General features: G+C 40.0%; 1 protein-coding gene and 1 long non-coding RNA gene across 18 annotated transcripts in view; both read right to left on the reverse strand.

The window, feature by feature from the left end:
• NRXN3 (neurexin 3) overlaps window positions 1–20,750 on the reverse strand; it is a 1,723,243-nt gene that overhangs the window by 940,110 nt on the left and 762,383 nt on the right. The gene's annotated exons all lie outside the window — the stretch shown is intronic.
• On the reverse strand, window positions 14,129–17,615 carry LOC309625373. The gene is made up of 2 exons (XR_014242494.1): window positions 16,842–17,615; window positions 14,129–15,009 (listed from the first exon to the last, which is right to left on the reverse strand). It is a non-coding gene; the product is annotated as an uncharacterized lncRNA (long non-coding RNA).

Raw genomic sequence — 20,750 nt, forward strand, 5'->3', positions numbered from 1 at the left:
GACTATGAATCCACAGACGATAACCTACAGCACAATATATAAGCCACATCTTCAGACACAGACATGCACACACACCCATACACACGACAAACCAGCTGTGCTTTGGACAGCGCCACCTGAAGATGTTTATGCATCTCTGCTTAACGTGGACAGCTCCTGCCATCTTTCCTTTCTGGTCCTTGCTCCTTGAAGATAAATGTAATAAAAGTCCAACACCATTCATACCCCTACTGCTCCTGGGGAGTTCTCGCCACAGCTGCAGGTTCTCTGGGGAAGTTTAGCCATGTTTGCATCATTCTTCAAGGGTCTCGTTTAAATTAAAGGCTAGATTTTTTTTTAATGCACTTATATAGATACCTAAACATCCTCTGAATTCTCTCAACAGAGAGTCTCCAGTTCTGAACAAGGGGCACCGATTAGCTTGAGAGCTCTCCAGAAGTTTAACTTCCAAGTACTTAATAAATATGTCGCCACCCTTTTATGGCGCCATGCTGGCCCCCTTATGAAATTCCATGATTATTCCAGCTACGAGTACTATATTTATTACAAAGCAGGGGAGAAGATAGGTGCTCCTTCTCAGCCCTTGTGCACATCAGGGAGGCACCTTAAATGGGACCTCTTGATCCCACTACTGAATTTTAAAAAGGCAGAATATAGTCTCTGCCACTGAAAACTGACAAAGCCGTTATTACGTGAGCTAAATGCCATAACTTTTAAGTTAACCATGCAGAAATTATTTTTAAAAGATCACTAAGTATAAACTAATAAAGTACATGCCATCCATTGAGAGCCAAAGAAGTTGCTGATGATGAAACAAAACCAAACAAGGAATTTGCACATGTGAAATAACCCTGGATTAAGTCTTCCTCCTTCCACCCCCATCTACAAGTGGTAAATAATTGATAGGTGCAAAGAAGGAAGCTCAAGTGCATTATTTGTGAGAAACATGTAGTGTTTGAGGGCTGGGCGCTGGCTAGGGCAGAGAGAAGGTGGAAAGTTAATGTAAGCAGAGGTAGGGCTGCCTTGAATGTTTGAAAAGTGTCACGGCCAAAGTCCATCAAGACTGTAGCTTCACCCTCTGTGAATCACTTCTGGTGACACACTTGCCCAGATGTCTTCAGATGCCTTTCCCCAGAAAAACTGAACATGGTCCAAAAGGAACTCTGTCCTCTAACTACTCTCACATTGGTCTTTTGTCCAGAAAAAAAAGCAAAACCTCCTACTGTTACCATGATATCTTAACAGAAATATATATTCACTCATTCATTCATTTAAATATTTAAGCCTCTAAGTGCAAAACTGCTGCTCTAAGAAGCATCTATGCTTTCACCACTGTCCATTATCACCATGATTGCCTATCCTGGCATAAAAGAATGTTTTACTTCATGGAAGTGAATCAGGGGTCAGCTGGATTTCTATAAAGGGCCAGATGACAAATATTTTCAGCTTTGTGGCCAGATGGTCTGTATCACAACTATTCAGTGCTGCCATTGATGCATGAAAGCAGCCACAGACAATAAACAGATGAGGGAATGAGTACGACGTGTTCAAATAAAACTTTATTTACAAAAACGGACAGTGGGCTGGATTTCATCCGTGGCCCATAGTTCGCCAACCTCTGCTCAAAACCATTAAGGGTTCCTCACTGCTTGCCAAATTAAATCCTATGTCACCTTTCCTTCCCCACTCTACCTTTCCATACTATACCCCACCGACTTTCATAGTCACCAGTCCCTCCCAAATATGAGGTAGGTACCCACAAACACTTCCTGTACTCTTCCATTTCCATGTCCTTTACTCTGCTAGAATGTCCCTTCTCTTCTTCTCTATTTATCAATATCCTCAGTTATTCATATTTCCTCTGATGGCTTCTGTAGACTTTAGAAATATATATATATATATTATATATGCACACACACACACAAATACATTCTATCTCTTCCTCATTCAATTCTCAACCTCTGGAAGCTAGTAATCACATCCCATTCACCATTAAATTCAGAGCATCCAACATAGAATCTTGAGCACGGATGTTGAGTTGAATATATTAGAGAACACATAAGGGCCTCTTTGCTTAAAATATTGAAATAATAAAATGTTGTAATAATCATCGTATTTAGCTGATTCTATCATTATTATTATTATTGTTAGTATTATTTTACTGAATGGAAGAGAGAAGTGTTCTGTGCTGAAACAAAAATATGTTGACATTTCTAGTGGACGCCAAATGTCCTTTTGAGACCTTATATAATTTCATATTCATTAACAATGAGATTACTAGGCAGTGCCATACAGTTAGCTGTTGTCTAAAAGCCTCCTCAAAAGATAGAAAAGAAATCTAGTATCTGGATCACTTAAAACTAGACTGGATAAAGGACTTTTAAAATCCTGGACTAAGTAAATTCACACCCTCAAGAAGTCCAAAACTGAAGAAAACAAATGTGTGTAGGAAGGCTCCTGGAGTGTTAGATGAAATATGCTCAAGAAGACATAACAGTTTTGCCACAAAATCCTGCAATTCCATTAGAAATGTGGGAAGGATAGCTGGAATGGTCCCATTAGGGCCTAAAATAAAAGGCCCTTTCTGCAGACGAGGTAAATGATAATCAGTACTTCTGACCTTTGTGACTGACTCAATCCCTCCCCAATTTGAATATCATGAATCACAGCTATTTCATCAGTGGGCTTTTACCTTCCTCACTCAACAGCAGACCCAGCATGGACTCCCTCACCACCAGCATGATGGATACACAAAGAGATTACTCAATAGAGGGAGAACGAGCTGGCTGAACCAAAGATTGACTAAAGATTGGTGCAATAAAAGAGAGATGAGGAAAGATTCTTTTTTAAGCAATAACCCAATTCATCCACCTGCTCTTGCAAAGCAGAGGATCAATTATGCCAACAAAAGAAGGCACAATGAGGACTGCAAGGAGAAAGCCAGTGAATGAATGAGCTCATCCAGGGTGTGGATGGATTGAACTATACAGGCTGACCCGGGGAAGGAGAAAGATGACGTAAGTAGATAATGAAGAAAAGGAAGGTGGGTGGCCAAGCAGGTGCCCACAATACCGGACAAATAGAAGTAATCAGGGATAGGGACAGAATTATTTCCCTTCCAGAGAACTCTCTTGTGATGCTGGTTAAGATGCTGGAATTAGTATCGGGAGAGGCCACCTGCACCACTTCCGAGCACAGTCACCCCTCTGACTGCCATATAACAAAGGAAGCACAGGCAGGTGGCAACATTTTTCTTTGTCTTTATGCAGCTTCCTAAAGCCCAGCTGAATTCAAAAGCAGCTGTGTGACTCCCCACAAGCAAAGAGAGCATGTGTGAACACACACATGCACACACACGCACACACACACATACACACACACACGACCCATGGGCATTGCTGAGTTATTGAAATTAAGTTGCATCTGTCAAAGTAGTCAAAAAAAGAACAGAGATTGTCATGGCTCCAGCCAGGGCACATAAATAATTCTTAATGTTTAAGTGTTCTTAATGGGGGGGAAAAAAGATTGATTTAAGACTGTGAAGTTCTATTAGCTCAGTACATCTGCTGAATTACATTCACTGGGTACCGAAAAAAAAGAGGGGGGAGTAGCTTTGATCACACTTCAGCCCCCACTCAGAAACTTTCAGTCCTTCAATGAATCCCTATTGCTTTCAGAATAATGTCTAAACCCACGCAAGTCATTCAGAGCCTTCGCCTGACTTCCATCCAGGTTTTCAGCCATAGGCAGCCTGAACTCTGACCCAAACAAGCTAATTTTGATTCATGCTTTTCTCTTTGACTTTATTCCCTTTCTTATCCATTCTACCAGCCAAAATCTACTTGTCCTCCGCGACTCTGCTCAAATACCACCCCCCTTCAAGTCCTCTCAAATGTCCCCATCTGAAAGTAATCTCTGGCTTCCTTTAGCACATTCAAGCTCTCCTGTAGCCCAGTGGTTCTGACACTTTCATGTGTACCAGACTTCCCTGGAGGACTTCTAGAAACATAAATTGCTGGGCCTGCATCCACAGCGTTCTGATCCAGGAGGTCTATGGTGGGGTGAAAACATCTGCATTTCTAACGAGCCCCCAAGTGATGCCAATGCTGCTGGGCCAGAGACCACACTTTGAAAACCACTCCCAGAATAACTGTGAGTGTGTCTCACCTCCCCTCAAAAAGCTCCTTGGGAGCAGAAAATAAATCTGTGATTTCCGCCACTCTTTCAGTCCAGGTTTACATTCAGTGAGTATGCAACAAATATTTGTCGAATTAAACGTACGTGTTCATGTTGCTTCATATATATTTGTGTATATACAGTCATATTCATTCAACAAATATTTATTGCAGACATATACATTTGAAATATGCATCTATATGGTGAGAATATTTAAAGTACAAGCAGGTTTCTTAATCGTCTCACATTTCACAAGCTAAAGGGAAGTATGAATATGCTATGATCCATCTTGCAAATGTGTTCTTCAGAAGAGCACCATTAAAATTCAATATGAATCTCTGTTTGAAGAGTGTCCATCTGTGTTCATTTGCGGCAAATGTAATGAATCTCTCATTCTGCCTGAATATCCAGTTAACCCATGCTATCTAGTGCCTCAGCTTCAAGACAAGGAAGCGTGGGATAGTCATTTCTCATTCCCTGGATTTAAAGTCAGCTCCCTGAGATCACTGTAGACATGACTCATATTCCAGATACTTAATAATTCTTCGGCAGACCACCTCTACCCACCAAAAAGGCATAAGAGTACAGATGCTAGAGTCATCCTGCCTGGGCTCAAATCCTGGCTCTGCCCATTTTAAGAGTCTGACCTTGGACAAATTGCTTAACTGCTCTAAGCTTCAATTATCTCATTAGTGAAACAAATATGGACAGTAATCCTATATGTACTTCCTGATTGTCATGAAGACCGAAGGAGTAAGTACCTGGGAAACGTTTACCCTGGCACGACCTAGAAGTCGCCGTTAGTGCTGTTGTATGATATAAATACAGATATGGCAGCCTCCCACCAGGCTCCCACTGGCCTGTATCTTCTGAGGCCCAAAATCTTATTTCACACAGTTATCAGCTGGAGTCACCATCAACTAAGCTAATCAAAGCTAATAAATGGAAATGTTAGTATTTTAAACTTTCACAGTACTTAAAAATTATGTATAGTACTCATTAACATTAGTGCCTTACTTTGAGCTATTTTGAAAACTAAAGGGAATGGTCACCACATTTTGAATGGGGAGTACAGTGCTGCCTCAGTGGCTTCCATTATTGGTGAACTGATATCACCACTCAGATCCCATAGCCACCACCAGCAAACAACAATCATTTTGCTCCCAAACTCCCTAACTCATATGAGACTAAAAGTATGGGTGCCTAAAGATAATTTTGGCTTTCCAGCTTCTGAGACAAATACCACCTCATCTAAATTTCCTGATCTACTCTCTAACACCCCTGGTGGGATCTGTAGGAGAGGGCCCGCCCTTCTGTGAGGCTTCAACACTGTTAGAACTGTGGCCACGTGAACTCTGTCAAGTTTACACACATTTATTGTCTGATAAGTTAAAAAGAGACCATGAAAATGCACAGGTCATTCCTGTTTGTGATTTCACTTATACTGCAGCTTGATGTGGGCAGGGAGCTGCATTTCTCCTGTTTGAAGAACACTGTTCCATGAGAAATTGGCAATTGTTTCTTGAGATGGCAATTTAAAATTAAACTTTAATATAGGATGTTGCCATAAAACTGAAATTATAGGAAATAATTTGTGCTTAGTTTGTTATTTGCAATGTTATTATTGCAATATAACTGGTGCATATCAGGCAATGATGTTTTCATAATTCAATGCTTCTAGACTGATTGTACAGTAAAGACCATCCTTCCAATAAGAAGTAAACTTTGGTGTGTTGTGTCATTTTATATATTGTGTAGATTATCCTGTTCCATATTGTATTAGATTTCTAGGGCAGCCCTAATAAATTACCCAAAATTTGGTGGCTTAAAATAACAGGAACTTATTCTCTCATAGTTCTAGGGTCCAGAAGTCTGAAATCCAGAATTCAGCAGGGCGGTACTCCCTCTGAAGGCTCCAGGGGATACTCCATTCCTTGCCTTTTCCAGCGTCTGGTGTCTGTCATCATTTCTTACAGCTGTACCATTTAATCTCTGCCTCCCTTTAATCTCTTCACATGGCCTCCATATGTCTCTATGTCTCATATAAGGAAGGACACTTTTCACTGGATTTAGGGCCCACCTAGATAATTCAGGGCAATCTCATCTCAAAAGGCTTAACTTAATTATACCCGCAAAGATCCTTATTTCAAATAAAATCACACTCGGGTTCCATGGGACATATCTTTTTGGGGAGCACCATTCAACCCCTACACTTGCTATACAGCGGGTATGTCTTTCATCTCTCTACTGCAGGTTCCTTGAGTTCAGGGATTTGTTTTCTGTATCAGTGATTCCAGCAGATACTCCATGCTCAGTACTCAGAGTACCTGCTCATATTAGGTGCTCTTTAAATGTGTGTTGAGTGAATGAATGAACATCATCACAACTCCTGCATTGTTTAGCAGCAAAATATTGGGGAAGTGTTCAGAAGTGGAGGGATGGCCATTCCAATAACCATCAAAGGGCTAGCCATAAACTGTGTTAGGAGCCAGGATGCAGCTGGTGAAGTAAAGCGATAGAGTAGAAAAAATGACAATAAGATCATGATCCCAGATTCAAACTGCACACCAAGCACAATGCTTCTCTGAAAGCAAACTGCTCTCAGCAGCTCAATGGGCACTCACAGAAAGAAGGCTCCATGAAGGAAAACATATTCAGACATTTCCCCAATGAAAAGATGAATAATAAAACTTGTAAAGGATTTATGGAAAGTTAATCTTATTTATCCTTCCCCTTTGAACAAGATCTTTTGCTTGTCAGATTAAACATCACAAAAAATGAGGTCGGTTATGTGAAAATCGGATTCTAAAAATGAAAAAATAAACTTGTCCTCCTGCATCTCTAAATATGATTTAGATAATGAAAACTAACATTTTCATCATACTTCACAGTTTTTAAGATATTTTTGTAAGTGTGATTCCATCTGACATAACCAATAGTCTCCTGAAATCAGATATCTCCCCTGTCATACAGACAAGAAAACATGTGTTGAGAAATTAAGCGACTTGTTCAAGGTGACACGAGTGACAACAGGCAGACATCTACATGAACGTTGTTTTTCTGGTTCCAAATCTGGGGTGTGTGTATATGAGTGTGAGTGTGTGTGTGTGTGTGTGTGTGTCTGTGTGTGTGTGAGATTCTTCTCCCCCCTCAATTACAGGCTCCCTCAGGGATCTGACTTCTGCATCAGTGATTCTACCAGGTACTTTCTTATGCCTGGTTGTATAATTATATTACAAAATATTTTAAAAATCTGACTCATAAAGATTTAATTTTCTTCACAAAAGTCTGCCTGAGAATAATCTTGGAAAACTTTTATGGATTCCAATAAAGAGCAATACGAAGAAAATTAGACCTGGATTCAGGAGGAAATGGGGAATAGAGAGAAAAAGTAACACATTGCTTAGAACTTGTCTATGCCTTCGTAGAAGAGGAAAACTTACTTTTCCTGGAAACAGGAAAAGTGCTGTTCTAAAAATGTGTCACTTTGAATTGCACTAAATCAGAATACCATTTAGCATTTGTTAACAAAATGTTTTGTAATGTTCCCATGTTGGTACTAACTATACTGACCAATTATACGTTTCTAAAGGGCAGGAGTTATGTCTTACATTAGTAAACAGTTAGGGTCCACATTTCCCCCAGCTTACCCTCAAAACGAATGCTGGACACTCAGAATTCAATAACTTGCTACCGGCTTAGAAAGAGAACAGATTCTCTTGATTGTTAGGGGTCCCCAGGAAATCTCCTTCTGGGGACATGGGCTCCCCTGCATCTGCCATTTTGCGGTGAATCATGATCCCCTTTTTCCTTAAATTAATCAAAGCCTGAACTAGAAAGCTGAATGTTGACTATAATGTAGCAGTTGGAATTTAGACATAAATGCTATTTCTGAAATGTCAGTGCATAACTTGCTTTTAAAGGACTACTGGCTTCTTAGCCCTGGTCAGTCTACTCCTAAGTGCTAAGAAATGAGAGCCAGGACCATACCCATGTGACCCCAGGAATAAGAAGGACCCAAAGGCCCCCCAGGAAGCCAGAGGCAATAGGAGGTACCTCCCATCCCAGGTGCTACAGGTACGCAGCCTGAGACCCTAGGCAGAGCCCTCGGCCACCAGAGCGAGATCCTGTCCCTAGTTCCCTCAGGACATGGAGATATGAAATAACCTTGCCACTGCCAGCGACACCACTTCCTCCTCCAATCAGCTTGAATCAGCAAGAAGCTGTGAGTCTTCCTCTCCTCTCTGTTAACATCAACTCTTTCTTCTTTCCAGGCTCCATAGAGGCCAGGAGTTTGCTTTAAAATCTTGCTTTTAAAAAAATTTTACTCATATTCTGTGAGTCTGTGTAATTTCTGTGAAGACTCACTCATTTATGGGGGAATCTATTCCTTACCATACCTGTGAAATTAGAAAATTAGCCTTTAGTCAAACAAGCATATCTTTGCATGTTCAGGAAGAGAACATGGTACTTAACCTTCTTGAGGTCGTAGGCCTTGAAAATCTGATACCCTATGGGCTTAATTTTCATAATAACACAATGCCCTAAATTCAAGAAGTCCCTGGAATTCCTGTAGCACATTCAGAAACACCCTGGGTTTCTTGAACCCTGAACAAAAATACGCAGGAGCCCATACATTTGTGTTTTAGTCCTCACCCTACATTTTGAAAAAGTTACTATAATGTCTGTGTAAATCTCTCTTTCTAGAAAAAGAGGATAAAATTATTTTTCACCCTTAATAGCCTAAACAAATGATCATCAGCCAGAGGGCTTGAGTACACAGGCTTTGGGGTCAGGCAAATCTGTATTTGGATTCTGGTTCTGTTCCTTTCTAAGACAGATAACTTTAGACAATTTACCTAACCTATTTGAACATAATTTCCCCAATCTCTAAATATGTACAGTGAGACTTATCTAACAGGGCTGATGTGAGGAGTAAAAGAAATAATATCTATAATGTGATTGATGCAGTGCCAAGCCACAGTTGCTAATGCTAATTAAATGACCCATGCCATCATCAGTTTCACCATCAGAAAGAACACAGTTGTGATGCAGGTAGGACTGGAGCATATTAAATTACAAAAAAACACCAAGAGCCATATAAGAAAACTCAAAACTCTATGAAAAACAAACCAACCTAGACAATCCCCACCACTAGAATGGCCAGCTTACCACAACACAGATCTTAGATTACGCTACCATTCCCAGCAAAGCATGAGAGGGCTTTCACCACGAAGTGGAAGTGGTCTCTCACCTATGCAGGATCCCATAGACTGGGCCCCGAGGGCAGCATTCTGTTAAGGCTGGGGTCTCACTAGCATAAGTTAAAGATGGAGCTGAGTGTAAACTTCCTAGAATAGTATATCCATGTTTGACAGAGGATTACTTAGTCTTTCTTAACTCTGGTAAACATTTTCATGAAACTAACAATTTTGAAATGTTTACTAATACGTTACATCAATGTCTTTTTCTTTATTCTTGTTTTGATATGCCTTTTCCCCAAGATTAAATTTGTCTTTGATTCCTCATCACTCGTCACAGTGCCTAGCAGAAAATAAAGCCTCTGAAAGCCTTTGAAATCAGAAAAAAAGAGAGATTTACAAAGGAAGGAAGGAAAGGAGAAAGAAAGGAAGAACGAGGCAAGAAGATGGGGAGTGTGTGTTCATTCGATCACTCAGGGAATACTTAGTGAATATCTAATACATGCTAAGCTCTGAGTCAGGCACCAAAGGTACAATGATAGGTGAAATAGGGTTCTTATTCTAAACAAGCACATCCAATTCAGTGCTTTTTCTTTCTTTTTAATTAAGGAAGAGGAGGGAGAAAAATGAGACTAGCTCTATTGTTATAACGCTACTGTAATAAGGGTATGGCAGAGATCATTCACTGGCCACCAAATACTTGTGCTCAGCACTGAGCTGTTCAGCTAAGCAATGTCAGCCAGAGACTACACTTCCCAGCTCCCTTTGCGACTAGAGGTGGGACCTTGGAACTAACCTCTGGCCAATGAAGTGTGACCAAAAGTGATGTTTGCCACTTCCAGGTACTTCTGATACCTAGAACCACCTTGGAAGCCCAATGTGGAAGACAGCAGGGCCTCTGTCAGCTTGGGTCCTAGGTGACTGCGTGGAACAGAACCTCACTTCCCTTCACTGATTCTAACTGCTTGGACTACATGTGAATGAGCAAAACTAATACTAAAACAAAATTCTTCTTTTGGGTTAGTTTGCTGAGATTTGGGGGTTTGTTCAAGTTAGAAATCTAAATTCAATTTTCAGATAGCCTGAGATATATCCTACGTGTACTGATAATAGAATCAAACCGTCTAAGCTGTCAAGATTCTTTGCTTTTGAACTAGACTTCTGCCAAGTTAGCATAGTAATGCTCTTTAGCATATTCTGATCGGATGCTCTATTAAACTGCCAATGATGTCACAGAAATTTGGAGACATGAGGGGTGGACTGTTATTGCAACACATGCAGAGTGGTCAAAGTAGGTGTCATTGCTTTGACAATAATTATTTTAATGGGAGAATAAAGGAATCATTACATATTACATGCAATTCTTCTGATTGGTAAAATCATTTCAAAACACCTTGAGTTTAGCCTCACTTGCAGATTTAAATATAAGACTTTTGAATCAACACTTCTTTTGCAGAACATGAAACTCTCTCCCTTTCCACTTTATGTGCTTTTTTTTTATTAGTAACATTACAGATAATTTCTTCTAAAAATAATAACCATGGAGACCTTCAAGATGGCGGAGGAGTAAGACATGGAGATCACCTTCCTTCCCATAAATACATCAGAAATACATCTACATGTGGAACAACTCCTACAGAACACCTACTGAAAGCTGGCAGAAGGCCTCAGACTTCCCAAAAGCCCAAGAAAATCCCCACACAGGGAATCCCTGGGTAGGGCAAAAGAAAAAAGAAAAAACAGAGACAAAAGAATAGGGACGGGACCCGCACCTTGGGGAGGGAGCCGTGAAGGAGGAAAAGTTTCCACACACCAGGGAGCCCCTTCACTGGTGGGGAAGAGGGGTGGGCGTGGGGGAAGCTTCGGAGCCACGAAGGAGAGTGAAACAGGGGTGCAGAGGGCAAAGCGGAAAGACGCCCGCACACAGGATCGGTGCCGACCAGCACTCACCAGCCTGAGAGGCTTGTCTGCTCACCCACCAGGATGGGTGGGGGCTGGGAGCTGAGGCTCAGGCTTTGGAGGTCAGACCCCAGGGAGAGGACTGCGGTTGGCTGCGTGAAAACAGCCTGAAGGGGGCTAGCGTGCCACAGTTAGCCAGGAAGGAGTCCGGGGAAAAGTCTGGACCTGCCGGAGAGGCAAGAGACCTTTGTTTCATGTTGTGTGAGGAGAGGGGATTACTTCCCTGTCTGCCCATAGAAAGCGGAGCACCACCTAAGCTACCTCCAGAGACGGGCACAAGCCATGGCTAACAGTTCGGACCCCAGAGACGGGCATGAACCGTTAATGCTGCTGCAGCCACCAAGAATCCTGTGTACAAGCGCAGGTCAATATCCACACACACACACCGCCCCCGGGAGCCTTGCAGCATGCCACTGCCAGGGTCCCCAGATCCAGGGACAACTTCCCCAGGAGAACACAGGGTGTGCCTCAGGCTGTTGCAATGTCACCCCAGCCTCTGCTGCCTCAGGCTCACTCCACATTCCAAATATGACTACTGTACCCCTCCCTCCCCCTGGCGTGAGTAAGCAAGAGCCCCCTAATCAGCTGCTGCTTTAACCCCCTCCTGTCTGGGTGGGGAACAGACTCCTGAGGGTGGCCTACACGCAGAGGCGGGGCCAAAACTAAAGCTGAACCCCAGGAGCTGTGTGAACAAAGAAGGGAAGGGAAATTTCTCTCAGCAGCCTCAGGAGCAGCAGATTAAATCCCCACAATCAACTTGGTGTACCCTGCACCTGAAGAATACCTGAATAGACAATGAATGTTCCCAAAACTGAGGCAGTGGACTTTGGGAGCAACTGTAGACTTCGGGTTTGCTTTCTGCATCTAAGTTGTTTCTGGTTTTATGTTTATCTTAGTTTAGCATTTAGAGCTTATTATCATTGGTGGATTTGTTTATTGGTTTCATTGCTCTCTTCCTTTCTTTTATATATATATACATATTTTTTTATTTTCCTTTTTCTCTTTTTGTGAGTGTGTATATCTATGCTTCTTTGTGTGATTTTGTCTGTATACGTATGCTTTTACCACTTGTCCTAGGGTTCTGTCTGTCCGTTTTTTTGTTTTAGTCTTTTTTTTTTTTCCTCTTCCTTTTCTTCTGAGCCACATAGCTGGCTGGGACTTGGTGTGCCAGCTGGGTGTCGGGCCTGAGCCTCCAAGGTGGGAGGGCCAAATCCAGGACATTGGACCACCAGAAACCTCCCAGCCCCACATAATATCAATCAGCGAGAGCTCCCCCAGAGACCTTCGTCTCAACACTAAGACCCAGCTCCACCCAATAGCCAGCAAGCTCCAGTGCTGGACACCCCATGCCAAACAACTAGCAAGACAGGAGCACAACCCCACCCATTAGCAGAGAGGCTGCCTAAAATCATAATAAGTTCACAGACACTCCAAAACACACCACCAGACGTGGCCCTGCCCACCAGAAGGACAAGATACAGCTGCACCCCCCAGAACAGAGGCACCAGTCCCCTCCAGCAGAAACACTACACAAGCCACTGAACCAACCTCACTCACTGGGGGCAGACACCAAAAATAACGGGAACTACTAACCTGAAGCCTGCAAAAAGGAGACCCCAAACACAGTAAGTTAAACTAAATGAGAAATATGCAGCAGATGAAGGAGCAAGGTAAAAACCCACCAGACCTAACAGATGAAGAGGAAATAGGCAGTCTACCTGAAAAAGAATTCAGAGTAATGATAGTAAAGATGTTCCAAAATCTTGGAAATAGAATGGAGAAAATAAAAGAAACGTTTAACAAGGACATAGAAGAACTACAGAGCAAACAAACAGTGATGAACAACAAAATAAATGAAATTAAAAATACTCTAGAAGGAATCAATACCAGAATAACTGAGGCAGAAGAATGGATAAGTGACCTGGAATATAAAACAGTGAAAATAACTGCCACAGACCAGAATAAAGAAAAAAGGATGAAAAGAATTGAGGACAGTCTCAGAGACCTCTGGGACAACATTAAACGCACCAACATTCCAATTATAGGGGTCCCAGAAGAAGAAGAGAAAAAGAAAGGGTCAGAGAAAATATTTGAAGAGATTATAGTTGAAAACTTCTCTAACATAGGAAAGGAAATAGTCAATCAAGTCCAGGAAGCGCAGAGAGTCCCATACAGGATAAATCCAAGGAGAAACATGCCAAGACATATACTAATCAAACTATCAAAAATTAAAAACAAAGAAAAAATATTAAAAGCAGCAAGGGAAAAACAACAAATAACACACACGGGAATCCCCATAAGGTTAACAGCTGATCTTTCAGCAGAAACTCTGCAAGCCAGAAGGGAGTGGCAGGACATATTTAAAGTGATGAAGGAGAAAAACCTACAACCAAGATTACTCTACCCAGCAAGGATCTCATTCAGATTCCACGGAGAAATTAAAACCTTTACAGACAAGCAAAAGTTAAGAGGATTCAGCATGGGCTTCCCTGGTGGTACAGTGGTTACAAATCTGCCTGCCAATGTAGGATAAACAGGTTCAAGCCCTGGTTTGGGAAGATCCCACATGCTGCAGAGCAACTAAGCTAATGCGCCACAACTACTGAAGCCTGCACACCCTAGAGCCCGTGCTCTGCGACAATAGAAGACACCGCAATGAGATGCCTGCGCACCAATATGAAGAGTAGCCCACGCTTGCAACAACTAGAGAAAGCCTGTGCCCAGCAACAAAGACCCAATGCAGCCAAAAATATATAAATAAGTAAGTAAATAAATAAATAAATTTATTTAAAAAAAAAAAAAAAAGAGAGAGAGAAAATTCAGCACCACCAAACTAGCTTTACAACAAATGCTCAAGGAACTTCTCTATGCAGGTAACACAAGAGAAGGAAAAGACCTACAATAACAAACCCAAAACAATTAAAAAAATTGTAACAGGAACACACATATCAATAATTACCTTAAATGTAAATGGATTAAATGCTCCAACCAAAAGACACAGACTGGCTGAATGGATACAAAAACAAGACCCATATATATGCTGTCTACAAGAGACCCACTTCAGACCTAGGGACACATACAGACTGAAAGTAAGGGGAGGGAAAAAGATACTCCATGAAAATGAAAATCAAAAGAAAGCTGGAGTAGCAATTCTCATATCAGACAAAATAGACTTTAAAATAAAGACTATTACAAGAGACAAAGAAGGACACTACATAATGATCAAGGGATCAATTCAAGAAGATATAACAATTGTAAATATTTACGCACCCAACATAGGAGCATCTCAATACATAAAGCAAATGCTAATAGCCATAAAAGGGGAAATCGACAGTAACACAATCATAGTAGGGGACTTTAACACCCCACTTTCACCAATGGACAGATCATCCAAAACGAATATAAATAAGGAAACACAAGCTTTAAATGACACATTAAACAAGGAGTTAATTGATATTTATAGGACAGTCCATCCAAAAACACCAGAATACATTTTCTTCTCAAGTACTCATGGAACATTCTCCAGGATAGATCATATCCTGGTTCACAAATCAAGCCTCGGTAAATTTAACAGAATTGAAATTGTATCAAGTATCTTTTCTGACCACAACGCTATGAGACTAGATATCAATTACAGGAAAAAAAAACTGTAAAAAATACAAACACATGGAGGCTAAACAAAACACTACTAAATAACCAAGAGATCACTGAAGAAATCAAAGAGGAAATCAAAAAATACCTAGAGACAAATGACAATGAAAACACGACAACCCAAATCCTATGGGATGCAGCAAAAGCAGTTCTAAGAGGGAAGTCTATGTCAATACAATCCTAGCTCCAGAAACAAGAAAAATCTCAAATAAACAACCTAACCTTACACCTAAAGCAATTACAGAAAGAAGAACAAAAAAAAACCAAAGTTAGCAGAAGGAAAGAAATCATAAAGATCAGATCAGAAATAAATGAAAAAGAAATGAAGGAAACAGTAGCAAAGATCAATGAAACTAAAAGCTGGTTGTTTGAGAAGATAAAATTCATAAACCATTAGTCAGACTCATAAAGAAAAAATGGGAGAAGACTCAAATCAACAGAATTAGAAATGAAAAAGGAGAATTAACAACTGACACTGCAGAAATACAAAGGATCATGAGAGATTACTACAAGCAACTCTATGCCAATAAAATGAACAACCTGGAAAAAAAGGAAAAATTCTTAGAAAAGTACAAACTTCCAAGACTGAACTAGGAAGAAATAGAAAGTATGAACAGACCAATCACAAGCACTGAAATTGAAACTGTGATTAAAAATCTTTTCCAACAAAAGCCCAGGATCAGATGGCTTCACAGGTGATTTCTGTCAAACATTTAGAGAAGAGCTAACACCTATCCTTCTCAAATTCTTCCAAATTATAGCAGAGGGGACTTCCCCAGTGGCACAGTGGTTAAGAATCTGCCTGCCAATGCAGGGGACATGGGTTCGAGCCCTGGTCTTGGAAGATCCCACATGCTATGGAGCAACTAGCCCATGTGCCACAACTACTGAGCCTGTGCTCTAGAGCCCACGAGCCACAACTACTGAAGCCCATGCACCTAGAGTCCATGCTCCACAACAAGAGAAGCCACCGCAATGAGAAGGCTGGGCACTGCAATGAAGAGTAGCTCTCACTCTCCGTGACTAGAGAAAGCCCATGTGCAGCAACGAAGACCCAATACAGCCAAAAACATATTAATTAGTTAATTAATTAATTTATATATATATATATATATATATATATATGGCAGAGGGAGGAACACTCCCAAACTCATTCTACAAGGCCACCATCATCCTGATACCAAAACCAGAAAAAGATGTCACAGAAAAAGAAAACTACAGACCAATATCATTGATGAACACAGATGCAAAAATCCTCAACAAAATACTACCAAACAGAATCCAACAGAACATTAAAAGGATCATACACCATGATCAAGTGGGGTTTATCGCAGGAATGCAAGGATTCTTCAATACACGCAAATCAATCAATGTGATACACCATATTAACAAACTGAAGGATAAAAACCATATGATAATCTCAATAGATGTAGAAAAAGCTTTTGACAAAATTCAACACCCATTTATGATAAAAACTCTCCAGAAAGTGGGCATAGAGGGAGCTTACCTCAACATAATAAAGGCCATATATGACAAACCCAAAGCCAACATTGTACACAATGGTGAAAAATTGAAACCATTTCCACTAAGATGAGGAACAAGACAAGGTTGCCCACTTCACCACTATTATTCAACATAGTTTTGGAAGTTTTAGCCACAGTAATCAGAGAAGAAAAAGAAATAAAAGGAATCCAAATCATAAAAGAAGAAGTAAAACTGTCACTGTTTGCAGATGACATGATACTTCACATAGAGAATCCTAAAGATGCTACCAGTAAGCTAATCAATGAATTTGGTAAAGGACCAGGATACAAAATTAATGCACAGAAATCTCTTGCATTCCTATACACTAACGATGAAAAATCTGAAAAAGAAATTAAGGAAACAATCCCATTTACCACTGCAACAAAAAGAATAAAATACCTAGGAATAAACCTTCCTAAGGAGACAAAATACCTGTATGCAGAAAAATATAAGACACTGATGAAAGAAATTAAAGATGATACCAACAGATGGAGAGATACACCATGTTCTTAGATTGGAAGAATCAACATTGTGAAAATGACTATACTACCCAAAACAATCTACAGATTCAATGCAATCCCTATCAAGCTATCAATGGTATTTTTCACAGAACTAGAACAAAACATTTTACAGTTTGTATGGAAGCACAGAAGACCCAGAATAGCCAAAGTGATCTTGAGAAAGAAAAATGGAGCTGGAGGAAGCAGGCTCCTTGACTTCAGACTATACTACAAAGCTACAGTAACCAAGACAGTATGGTGCCAGCACAAAAACAGAAATATAGATCAATGGAACAGGATAGAAAGCTCAGAGATAAACCCATGCACATATGGTCATCTTATCTTTGACAAAGGAGGCAACAGTATACAATGGAGTAAAGACAGCCTCTTCAATAAGTGGTGCTGGGAAAACTGGATAGCTACATGTAAAAGAATGAAATTAGAACACTCCCTAACACCGTACACAAAAATAAACTCAAAATGGATTAAAGACCTAAATGTAAGGCCAGACACTATAAAATTCTTGTAGGAAAACATAGGCAGAACACTCTATGACATAAATCATAGCAAGATCCTTTTTAACCCACCTCCTAGAGAAACGGAAATAAAAACAAACAAATGGGACCTAAAGAAACTTAAAAGCTTTTGCACAGCAAAGGAAAACATAAACAGGATGAAAAGACAACCCTCAGAATGGGAGAAAATATTTGCAAATGAAGCAACTGACAAAGGATTAATCTCCAAAATTTACAAGCAGCTCATGCAGCTCAATATCAAAAAAACAAACAATCCAATCCAAAAATGGATTTAGAAGACCTAAATAGACATTTTTCTAAAGAAGATATACAGATCGCCAACAAACACATGAAAGGATGCTCAACATCACTAATCATTAGAGAAATGCAAATCAAAACTACAGTGAGGTACACACCAGTCAGAATGGCCATCATCAATAAATCTATAAACAATGAATGCTGGAGAGAGTGTGGAGAAAAGGGAACCCTCTTGCACTGTTGGTGGGAATGTAAATTGATACAGCCACTATGGAGAACAGTATGGAGGTTCCTCAAAAAACTAAAAATAGAACTAGCATATGACCCAGCAATCCCACTACTGGGCATATACCCTGAGAGAACCATAATTCAAAAAGAGTCATGTACCACAATGTTCATTGCAGCTCTAGTTACAATAGCCAGGACATGGAAGCAACCTAAGTGTCCATCGACAGATGAATGGATAAAGAAGATGTGGCAAATATATACAATGGAATATTACTCAGCCATAAAAAGAAACGAAATTGAGTTATTTGTAGTGAGGTGGGTGGACGCAGAGTCTGTCATACAGAGTGAAGTAAGTCAGAAAGAGAAAAACAAATACCATATGCTAACATGTATATATGGAATTTAAAAAAAAAAACAAAATGGTTCTGATGAACCTACGGGCAGGACAGGAATAAAGACGCAGACACAGAGAATGGACTTGAGGACATGGCGAGGGGGAATGGTAAGCTGGGACGAAGTGAGAGAGTGGCACTGACATATATACACTACCAGATGTAAAACAGATAGCTAGTGGGAAGCAGCTGCATAGCACAAGTAGATCAGCTCGGTGCTTTGTGACCACCTCGAAGGATGGGATAGGGAGGGTGGGAGGGAGACACAAGAGGGAGGGGATATGGAGATATATGTATACATATAACTGATTCACTTTGTTATACAGCAGAAACTAACATAAAACTGTAAAGCAATTATACTCCAATGAAGATAATAAAGAAAAAAATAATAGCCACATTTAATGAATGCTTTCTATGAGTCAAAACCTGGCTATGTACTTTTCACATATGTATTTTATATTCATCTAATTTACATATGCCAAACTTCATATTATGCCACATGTCAACCCTCTAAAATAGATATATTACCATCCTATTTTATGAATATGAAAATTGGTATTACTAAATGTCAAATAACCTGACCAAGTTCACCTAATTAGTAAGTGGAAGAACTGAAATTTGAACTAGGGCCACCTGAAATTTGAACTAGGGCTACCTGACACTGAAGTTTCACAGTGCCTGGTAAATTTTAACTGAAGATAAATTTTCACTGAAAATTTACACCATCATGTTAGGTCAGGGGTAAATAATAATAGCAGCCAGTACTGCTGAATGTTTGCCATGTGTCAGATGCTCTCCTAAATACTATTTATTAATTTACAAATCCTCACTACAACTCTAAGAAATAAGTACTAACATTGTCTCTTTCATACAGATGAGACAACTGAGGCCCAGAGAGTTTCAGTGACTTGTTCAAGATCACATAGCTAGTTAGTGGTTGAGCTAGAATTCAGATACAGGCTATTTGGTTTTAAAGTCTGTTCCCTTAACCACTCCACTAACTGCAATAAGGTGTGTTAATGTGTCTTTGATTGAAGAAAATACATAGACTTGTTCTTATTTCAGAATGACGCTAGGTATGGTCACAGTCATTGTTATCACTATGTAATCAATTTCTTTAAAAAATTCCTGAATCTAGAACTAATATGAAAATACAGTACCACAAATGCAAGTTGGATAAGTAGATTGTCTTAACAAGAAATCTAATATAGAGCAACCCCAGCAGAATCAGAAAGGTGAGCAGCAGTGGAAATGTCTGTGATTTTGATCTCAGGCAGGGAGTTGGAAGGTTTACTAGGAACTGATGGGGGCAGAAGTTTGCAAACAGTTGACAGGTCATATATCCATCAGATATTCTGCTGTCAGTAGTTCCTACCTACCTACATGGATGTTTTCTTTAATCTTTCATATCCCAGAAACAAAACTCAATTTGATTTTTTTTTAAATATACAAAAACGCCTGATTAAAAAATGCTTTCTGATTACGACAGGCAGTGAATGAAAGCAAACAGAGGTGGGTCACAGGTGACATGTAATACAATGATCTGTATAGTAGGATTCAAACAGGGCTTTAAGAGCAATTAAATATCATCAAAACAACATTCTTGAAATAACAATGTCATGACTAAATGGACTGAAGAAACAATAAGTCCAGTTCCTATTTTTAAGGGTATATTGCTTATATACACTACCAAATGTAAAATAGATAGCTAGTGGGAAGCAGCCGCATAGCACAGGGAGATCAGCTCAGTGCTTTGTGACAACCTAGAGGGGTGGGATAGGGAGGGTGGGAGGGAGACGCAAGAGGGAGGAGATATGGGGATATACATATATATATATATAGCTGATTCACTTTGTTATAAAGCAGAAACTAACACACCATTGTAAAGCAATTATACTCCAATAAAGATGTTAAAAAAATAAAAATGAAAAATAATGGGTATATTGACATTATAAAAGTAAATGAGGCAAGTAAGATTTAATCATGGAACTAGTCCTCTGAATGACTCAACGACACTTGACCATTACTAAACCAGCCTCTTTACACAAGTGTAAAGGGCCAATCTCTCCAACTAATAAGGAGGGTACTATATACTAACCAGGTATTAAAAGAAATCCTTCCTCCAGAAAGCTTTATCATTCAACAAACTCAGCAAAGGTAAATTCAGCCAAAGCTGAATTGAGACTGATGGATCTGGAGTCAACAAACCTGGACTGGAGTGACAGCTCTGCACTTTCTGAGGGTGTGATCTTGGGCAAGACTCTTAACCACTTTAATTCTCAGTTTAAATAAATGTGAAGTGAGTGTAACCCTAGTAAATGCAAACACCATGTGGTTCAGTCTCTA

Source organism: Balaenoptera borealis, assembly GCF_965194805.1.
Source record: "Balaenoptera borealis genome assembly, chromosome: 3".
Lineage (NCBI taxonomy): Eukaryota > Metazoa > Chordata > Mammalia > Artiodactyla > Balaenopteridae > Balaenoptera > Balaenoptera borealis.